Below are 9842 nucleotides of genomic sequence, written 5' to 3' on the forward strand. Positions count from 1 at the left end.
CAAATTTTTTTAAATCGAAGTCACACATTTGGATGAGTTTAACTTCTCTCCCTAATTTTAATGTACTGCGTTTTCTTTTTCCATTTTTCTTACAATTTGTTTTTGGCATTTCAAAGTGAATTACAATAATGTTGTCAAATTTCATTTCAATGATAAGATTATTCTTTTAAAATCAAGGCAAAAAATACATGCAACTCTCATAACATACTTCAATATTGAGAGTGAACATTCTTCGCAGTAGCAAATTAAATCCTAGCATATCAAGAAACAACACCATCATTTCTACACAGACTTGTACTTGTAGCTTGAAACAAAACCAAAATCTAGTTAATACAACATTTTGATAAATAATGTTGATTCTATATTTTTAGAATTTGTTTAGATTATTAAATCTGATCTTCTTCATCCATGATTGAATAACCACGTATTTTAGAGTTACCGCTCATCAGGAATTATCATTTGTAATGGTAAACTGCTGATTCGTCTATTGCCAACTCGTCCACTCATCACATGGTCTATCCTTCATTAGTCTCATGCCATTCTGTCCATCAACATTTCGTTTAACAACCATTTGGTCCAATCATCACTTTGTCTAATCACCAGTTCGTCTACATGTATGACCATTTGGTCTCATAACCAGTTGGTCTAATACCCATGTTTTTTTCATTCATTTAGCCCAATTAACACTTTACAAAATGTTTTATGAACTAAATGGCTATTGGACCAACTGGTGATTGGACGAAATGGCAACTAGACCATGTGGAGAGTGGATGAAATGATGGTAGACCAAATAAAAGACAAGTTGGTAATTGGGCGAATTGGTATTAGACCAAATGAAAATTAACCATTTGCCAAATAACTACTATCACATGACTGTAACGAACTGTCTCATTATGCCAGACGAGTTATAAAAAAAAGACAATTTTTTTTACAGAAATAGAGCCTATCCCATCATTTATTCACTTTCAGTGATTTGATAGCTCCAAATGGCTGGGTTCAAGAAAACCACAACAATAGACAGCATATTTTTTCAATGAGTAACATGACTGCCTTTTGTGTTTGGACAAGAGGTCAATGCCTTGTTCAAGAACGTAACATTAAAGAGCCTTTGTGTTGAGAAATCAGTTCGGTTCTGGTTCGGAGAATAAAACAATGATAATGCTTGGCATGGAGTCAAAATAAAGGATCATACCGGAGGAAATGAAAAAAGCTGGGTGAAAAAGAAACTGATTTCTTTTTAAGAGGAAACAGAGAAATAAATAGAGGAAAATTTGCAATCATAAGTAACCGTTAACCTTAATTACTGGAATTGTAGACCACACGAAATTGGTGGGGTGGGGTGGTGGTGAGAAATAAATGTGTGTGTTGATGCATCCATCAGATATGATTATTTACATCTGGGAATGACATATAAAACCTCACCATCCTATAGATATGACAAGGCTCCGTCTTACAAAAAGTTACGATTAATCCGATCAATAACTCTATGGAAATCCATCAGTGTCATAATTTTTTCTACATAAAATTTGCACAAAGCCCTTTGTTTGCAAAGAGAAGCACGGTGAATTTTCAAGAAAACAATGAATGCATGAATGAATATACATCACAGCTAGAAAATATTTTGTACAAACATGCATAATAGATGTCGACACTGCTGGCAGTCCATAGTTGTGATTGATTGGATCAATCGTAACTCTTTGTAAGACGGGGCCTAGGGCTCGAAACACGAACCTCTGCATCAATTTGTAACTTTCCAAAGTAGTCAGGATTACACGTGCACGCCACAGCGCCCAGTTCAGGAGTGTACAGTACATGCCTAAATACATTATCGGATCATAATAACTCGTAGACTGAATTTTCATATATCACAACAGACACCAAAGTCTATACTTGGGACTCTACACTAAGGACTCTCCATTCACTGTGCACAAAGTTTGTTTCAAAACAAGGTATTGGGGGTGAGTGACCTAGCGGACAACAGCAAGACGAAACCCCCTCCCGAGCTCTGAATTCCGCACCACCAGCAAGCGCATATCTCCGTTTCACTCTTGGCCATACTTAACAATGCAAATAGCATCAACGGCTTGAATAATAATCATTATCGGGTCAAATAATTTCTCATTAAAAGACAAACTACCAGGAAATCTTCTGGGCCTATCCGAGTTGCAGGCCATCGACTTCCTCCGCTGTACCCGCATGCATCCTGGGGAGCATACCATGGAAGAAATAGTCAGTGATTTTCACAGAGTATTGTTATAAGCTACCAAAATCCTTGCATCTGATTGGCTCAGAGGTTTCTGAGTGAAAGTCTTAGTCACAATTTGCTTTGTGAAACCCTCCCCTGTTTATTGACCTTCCAGAATATTTCCTAACACAATAGGAGCATGTGCAATACTTCTTCTTTTTTTAATTTGGAGGAAATCATTAAAATCCCAAGAATAAAATGAAATTCCTGGTAAGAATTATCAGTTCCAAGATCGGCATATAAAATGAATGAGACGAGTTCCTCTCCATCAGCATAAGAACGATGAAGAAAAGCAGTTCATGGTCACAGGTTGTCATTTTTAAACAAATTAATCACACAATACATTGATTAAGTGTTGAGGATCCATAGATTAATATTTATTGTTTTGTTATCTGACCATATATCATCACAAGAAACAATCAAGGCCACACATTTATACAAACCATAAAGAGAAATATCTTTTAGGCCACTTTCTATTCCAATAACCCATCAATTACAGTTAAATTCACTGTCAGAGAAGTCATAAGGCAGTTAAATAACGAAAGTAGCATCATTCCTTTTTTCCCCTCTGTCCGTTTTGATGGAGTACTGCGGTGTTACTGTCACATGCATCATCATTTCTTTCCCTTTTAATTGAGAATATGCATCAATTTTGCTGCTAGATGATGGAGCGTTTTGGCCTTGAAAGGGAGGCTCCCAAAGACCATTGCAGGGCATCAAGCACGAGATGAGCCGAGACGACTGGATGCAAATAGAAGGGAACGACCTTTCAATTGGCGTCTTAGCCACTTAAGCATACAATATTCTGTAGGGAAATGATTCCTTAAAATTAAAGTAAGGTCTAAAAAATTCAGAAAAACAAGAGAATCATAATGATACAGGTTTGACGAAGATCCAGTAAGAATGACTGATTAATTTTCTATAGTGTGATTTTGTGACATCACAAGCAAGCAGCTGCCCAGTATAATAGAAAATCAATAAATTACCATTTTCTTCGTGCATCATGATAACTGAATATATCTCTCATAGAATTGTGTATGACAAAATCTGTCGGATGATGTATCAAATGCAAGGTGATTTTTTCCTCTTTTCTGAGAAAAATTTCATTTTATTGAATTTATATCAGTATCGCCCGACATGAATATCCAGGAGCTGCTCACATGTGGTATTACAAAATTATAATATTAAAACCAATCTCTGTCTCTCGTTGATGTATTTTCGTTGAACCTTCAGGTACATCTCTAATTTCTCTGCTTTTTATTAAAACCAACTAGACATCGACATTGAGGTAAACCACCCCTTTGTGGAAGCGTCGTGGTGTAGCAGTTCTGACTCTCGCCTTGTTATCATAGGGTCGTGTGTTCGAATCCCACCATGGCCTAGCGTCCTTTGGCAAGGCGTTAATCCACACTTTGCCACTCTCCACCCAGGTGTTAAATGGGTACCCGGTAGGATGTGAAAGCCTATATGTAGTATGCCTAGCAATCGAGTCTTGGAACTCTTGTTGGAATGCTTCCCAGGGAGTGGAGAAGGTGCATACATGTACATTGTATGCGGGCATGCAAAGATCCGATGATCGGGGTAATAATATGTCTGTAAAGCGCTTAGAGACATTCCGATGTATTAAGCCCTATCTAAATGCGGAATATTATTATCATTATTATTATTAAAGGAAGACAGTCTAGAGGCAACAGCTCGCCTTGAAGGCAGCATTTTAAAACTGCATGTGGGACTATCGGGCCTCCACAGCTTACATGAACCCACATGAACTTGGGAAAGGCCTTCATCCTCGGCCGACCAGCACTGCTCCTTGACGTCAATTGACGATCAATTTTTAGCACATTGCACTCAAAACCAGCAATAGCATGCTATATATAAAGAACACGCAGGTTGACCTTCACATCTTTCCTATACAGGCATTATCACCATCATCTCGCTATGTTGAAATTTGCCAGTGGACAGGTTTGATAGTCGAAGCCTGGGAAAGAGGCAGATGGTCTTGATAATTTTGAAGATATACACCATACACAGTGAATTGTAAAAGGTATGACTAGTTCATACCAATGTGATGTAGAAATATTCAAAATATTGAAGTCATTTTAAGTCAAATTCAAGTAGTCGCAATGAGCAATCGTTTCTGTTTTTAGTATCAAGGTGATTTTTACAATCTAATCATTAATGTTCTGATGTATATTGTAGCTCAAGTATCCTAAATATGAAATGAACTAGTCATAAACCAAGAGTGAAAAAATGAACTTGACCTAAAACATTAATTTGATATTTATTACGAAGTGTTGCATGAATGATTCAAATTAGTGCTCTTGCAATAAACATCCTCAACATCGATAGAAGTATCTCCCTGAAACGAAATATAAATGAAGGGCATGCAACTTTTTTTCTGCTTCAGAGATATCATATAGTGCTCAGTGTATGTAACTGCACTAAACCAAATATGATATGATTCCCAATGAAGGTTAAACATTGCCCTGCTTCCGAATCAACAAGAATGATTAAAGCTAGAAATACAAATAATCAAATGAAGTTCAAACTGTTGCTATAATCCAACATTTCTCTATTTGCTGAAGTTCTTGACTGTTTTGTAATACAGGTAATCAAACTGTTCCATGGACATTAAACTGCTTGTATCTGCGAAATTGATGTAAAATGACTTTTTTCACGGTGATACTGGTAATATTCTTTGAGTTTATTTCCTCTGAACTTAAGTACTCAAGTAGTCAAATCATAAAAATTAAAGTAGATCGAGAGTTATTCCTGTCCCATAGACAGAAATTTGTGTCTTGACTTACCACAATAAAAAAAAAAAATCAGTGTCAATTTGTTGTAAGTACCAATATTTATAGCTTTTTCAAAGACATAGAATAGACCATATGGCAATGGGCACATATACACTGTACTTGGCAAATGAATCTGAATAAAAACTAATATTTGCTGCTGCTGTTGTTGGAAAATCGCTACTTTACACCAGTATCACAAGAGTGTAAAAGAATCATTACACCACTCAGTGTCGATTAATCTTTAAATAGCCCGAGATCTGTTGTTAAAGTTCAAATGACAGTGATGCAAGTAAATATGCATCGATGTTGTCGTCGTCACTGAAATCAGATTGCTTCATGAAAACTAAACAGATTCATATTTTACAACTGTTCTGAAAAGTACATTTCACTTTCACCCTAAATCAACTTTAAACCTGATCCGACATGATAATCAATTTACGATGTCATACTGAGTAAAGTGCTGTACGTATGTCTGAAGATTTGAGAGTACTTGTATGTCATGCGACGAATATGAATGGAATAGCTGAGGCCGGATGAATCTACATTCGAGGGCTCTTAGTGCGAGCACACATCTGTGTAATCAGACATGAAAGTCTCGCGAACTCCTTAAACATCTGTCCCCCAAAGATGTGCTCTGTTAGGTTGCAAACTGGAGTCTAATTTTAGGAGGCGGATAATTAAAATGAGACTGAACTCTGTGCGGAGTCAAACACAGCCATGCAGAGATGGAGATGGATCCAGCAACGCTTTTCTTGCATCACCTTGAAGCGTAATTAGTCTTGGCCTTCTCTCTCACCCGCTAGCGGTGCCAACGAGCGTAACGACGATGCGCAGGGGAGAGCTTGGCTCGTTGCTCCCACAACGGGAGGCAAGTGAGTGTCTGGATAAGCTTGATTCAGTCACTCATCCTCATTTGTTAAGAGAAGTTCTTGATACAAGAAAGCTAACAATGCTACAATATATCTTAAAGGTAAATGCTAGTTTTGGTAATGATATCAAATTGAGTTCGTACAGAATCCAATAAAATGACCACCAAAGTGTCTGTTTGTATAAATAAAATGTATGTGCCAAAGGATTTTGGAAGAAATTGCGTAATTCAGCAAATAAGCACAGGATTCTGGTAGAGCGTCGGGGCCCGACATTCAAAGCAATAATTATACACTGTCCCACGTGCGCTTATCTGTGTTGGGGATCTTCAGTCTGAACATTTTTCAGCGTAGATTTCAAGATTTCACAAAGTTCAATTTATGTAACTGTACCAGATCTAGATCCTCGATGATATACTGACAATTAAGCCTTGTTTTACAGACTTTCTCATGAAATCAGTGTTTACTGCAACTACTGGAATTTCTCTTTAATCAGTCTGTTAGCAAAAAAAAGGACTACATCACACCATATCCTAAGAAATGGTACATACATGTACATGTATATTGAAATTGTCAAGCTACATGTACTGTAAAAAAAAATGTCATTCCTGCTACTGACAATCACACAAGAATTTCTTTCTGGACCAAACCAAAGAATCAAAATTAACAAAAAAGAAATTATCTTTAAATGAAAAGAAAGGATAGGATAGGAAGTCTGGGCACTGCACACACAGGGGGTTTGTCTGCGGCCGAGATCTACAGAACGAAAAGGTCATCTCTTCGGCAGGCTTAATTTCTTTTCCTGATACTGCCCAATCATTTCAGATCATCCCGGCCAGAATCATGTAGGGACGGCCGGCAATATCACGGCCAGGGGAATAGGGATCGGCAAGCCTATTAGTATGTGTTTATGCTTCCATTGCGAGGACAGAATCAGCGATTTCAAACGTCGATTCAAAACGCCGATCGTAAACGTGGTTCTGGGAGTGCTGTTTATGCTTAACTTTTCAGAGCATATCATGATCTCCAGCTGGCTTCGCATCGTAAAGCGAGGTCAAATTGGGCGCGCCTTTTTTCAAAAGTTTTTTTTCCGATTGTTGTTTTTACGTAGAGATAACAAGGAGCAATACGACTGTATTTGCCCGCGGATTTTCATCTCACCGGAAGCATGTACCAAATGACGTCATTTAAACACGTTTACGATCGTGGTTCTGTTTATACTTCCCCAGAAAGCCTGATTCTGGTCAAACGACGTTTACAAACGCACCTTTTTGTGAGTTTACGATCGGCGTTTTGAAACAGCGTTTAAATGAAAGTAAGCATGGACGCAACCGTGTTTTGGACTAATCACGTTTGGAAACGCTGATTCTGGCCTGAAAAGTGGAAGCATAAACACGGCCTTAATAATGTCTCTATAGGTCACACTTGACCTGCATCGGGCCAATTAACTGATTTTTAGCCAAGGACCTACTGGGATGAGCTGCAAAGGTAACGTTGAGAGCTAATCATGTGACATCGTGAAAGGAAATAGAAACAACCGAGCAAAAGTTCAATATACACCAGGCCTACAAGTCATAGAGTATACACGTAGTACATGTTAGTCATCACCAAGTGTACTCACTCGCCTATGGTCATGACATTATAGATGAATAAATGATATTTTTGGAGCGAAAATTTAATGAATTTCAAACATATAACATAGAAATATCTATATGGGACCATATGCAAATTTCTGTGTAACAACCGTTGGGACAATTTCACATTCTTAATATGAAAGGATGCTTTCTTGATACTGCATTAAAATCATTCTTTGAACCTCCCGACTTTACTTTGTTCATTCTATATGTAGGCCTACATAAATCAGTTTCATCCCCTACCCCCAAATAAAAAAAAACTCCAGCTTTTATGGACTTCTTTTTCTAATAAAAATGAGCCAGTTAAGGATTCTCCCAATCTGAAATATGAATGGACCCCAATGGAATAAAGAGTCTTTTCAGCTTCTCTACATATTTCATGAAATAGTTCTATACCAAATTAGTCATGCCCTTTAAGGTTTGAAAGAGGAATACTCCGCATTAACTGCAAAATAAAACATAGAATAGACGATTAAACTTTCACCACCCTTTTGGTTGACCTAAAACTTGCATAGAAGCCCTGGGATTATGCTATCTGGCATTAGGCGGTTTCAAACCGCCTCGATCACAAGAATCCCCGTTAAATTACGAGAACTTTTTAAGGCTAAAAAATACCCGTTAATTATTCCTGCATTCACACCGCCCCAAAATACATCCTTCGGGATAAGTTCCCGTAGTTACGAGCATGCGCAATGTGGTCTGATAAGCAGGCAAGGCGCGAGATTCAAAATCACTAGCCCAACAGCCACCCACGCCGCCGCGCCCAACGACACGCTGGGCTAAAAGTTCCCGTAATTTGCTTTCACATCGCCAAAATACCTGCGACCTTGGAAAAATCCCCACGAAAGTTCTCGTAATTTCGCCAAGTACCTACTATTTAGCGGGTATTTTCTTTCAGGGAAATTACGCGTAGTTTGCTTTCACATTACCAAAATACCTGGTATTTTCTGATCGGGGTAAATTTCCCGATCAGAGAATACCTGGAACTGGCGAACTTCGAGGCGGTCTGAAACCACCTATAGTAACTACAAATGCAGGCCTACATGTATCTGGACTTTGCTCAGTTTCGGTAATCTGTCTCTCAGGTTTGAAAGGCCTATCACCGGCAGTGACAGGTTACCGACGTTGTCAGGGTTTATCAGGGCTTTTATCGCCCCTTCAGAGATACAACTGAAATAAATAAGATATGAAAAACCGATATGAATATGATATGAAACACAAGCTCCATATCTCTATTTGCAGTTCATGACCTGTGTGCGGCCAAGAGAAAAAATATGGAGTATTTACTTTGGTCTTGTCCACTGTCAACACCATACCAAGAACCGAGTCTCTTTGGAACCAAAAGGACAGTGAACTTGGGCTGAAGTACATGAAGAAAAGTCTTTCCAAAGACATCATCAATGTGAAAGACTGGACCAGGAGAGCACTCCATGAAACAAATAGCCATTGATTTTCACTGACATCTGTTATAAGCTACTGAAATTCTTGTATCTGATTGGCTCAGATTGAATTTGGCAGTGATTAATCATCAATGCCATGCTTCGTGAAAAACGCTCCCAGGTGATCCCCAAACTATCCAAGGAAATGTCCCCTGATTATCTGGAGCGGTCATCACGTCTTACAATTGCTCGCTGATGTGAAATTGGATAGCATTTGAGATCATTTTCTTTAATTTGAATGGATGTTGATTATTCGGTCCATGATTTGGAGTGGTGCGAACAAGCAGGTGTGGTCTGAAACTGTCCTTGGTGGTCGAACAACGGGTAGTGCCGAAAAGAATGAAGTTGCAGAAACAATCTACAATTTTAATAACCGATGTTTGACAGTTCCCTTGTGATGTCTCGACTTCGAAGTTTCCAAAGTTACATGTGCATCAAAAGGAAAAAAATATTTCATTAGAACAATTACTAAAAGAATAATCAACTGTAACAAATGGCATTTATTAATTTTTTATTTTATTTATTCATTTTATGACCATAATATGAAGCTTAACGGTTAATCATGGGACTTCTTTTTATACACAACCCATGCAATTAATCTTAGAAATCAGAAATCAATCTCTAAGCATGGTGTTATGTTGAGCTCCTAGATCAAATTATTGCATCTGCTGATTTTGCTCATAAAAGTATCGAAAATTCTAAATATAAATGAAAATGTTAGGAAAAGAGAAAGAGAAAGGGCATAACATGGAGACTTCAATAAAAATGAAAAATGAGACCATAACTCAATCCTATTTCAGTAGTCAGGAATGGATACATGGCGATGATGGCATGTGGGCAAAAGCAAAAAGAGTCTGAGAAAA

This window comes from Lytechinus variegatus, chromosome 4 (genome assembly GCF_018143015.1).
Source record: "Lytechinus variegatus isolate NC3 chromosome 4, Lvar_3.0, whole genome shotgun sequence".
Classification (NCBI taxonomy): domain Eukaryota; kingdom Metazoa; phylum Echinodermata; class Echinoidea; order Temnopleuroida; family Toxopneustidae; genus Lytechinus; species Lytechinus variegatus.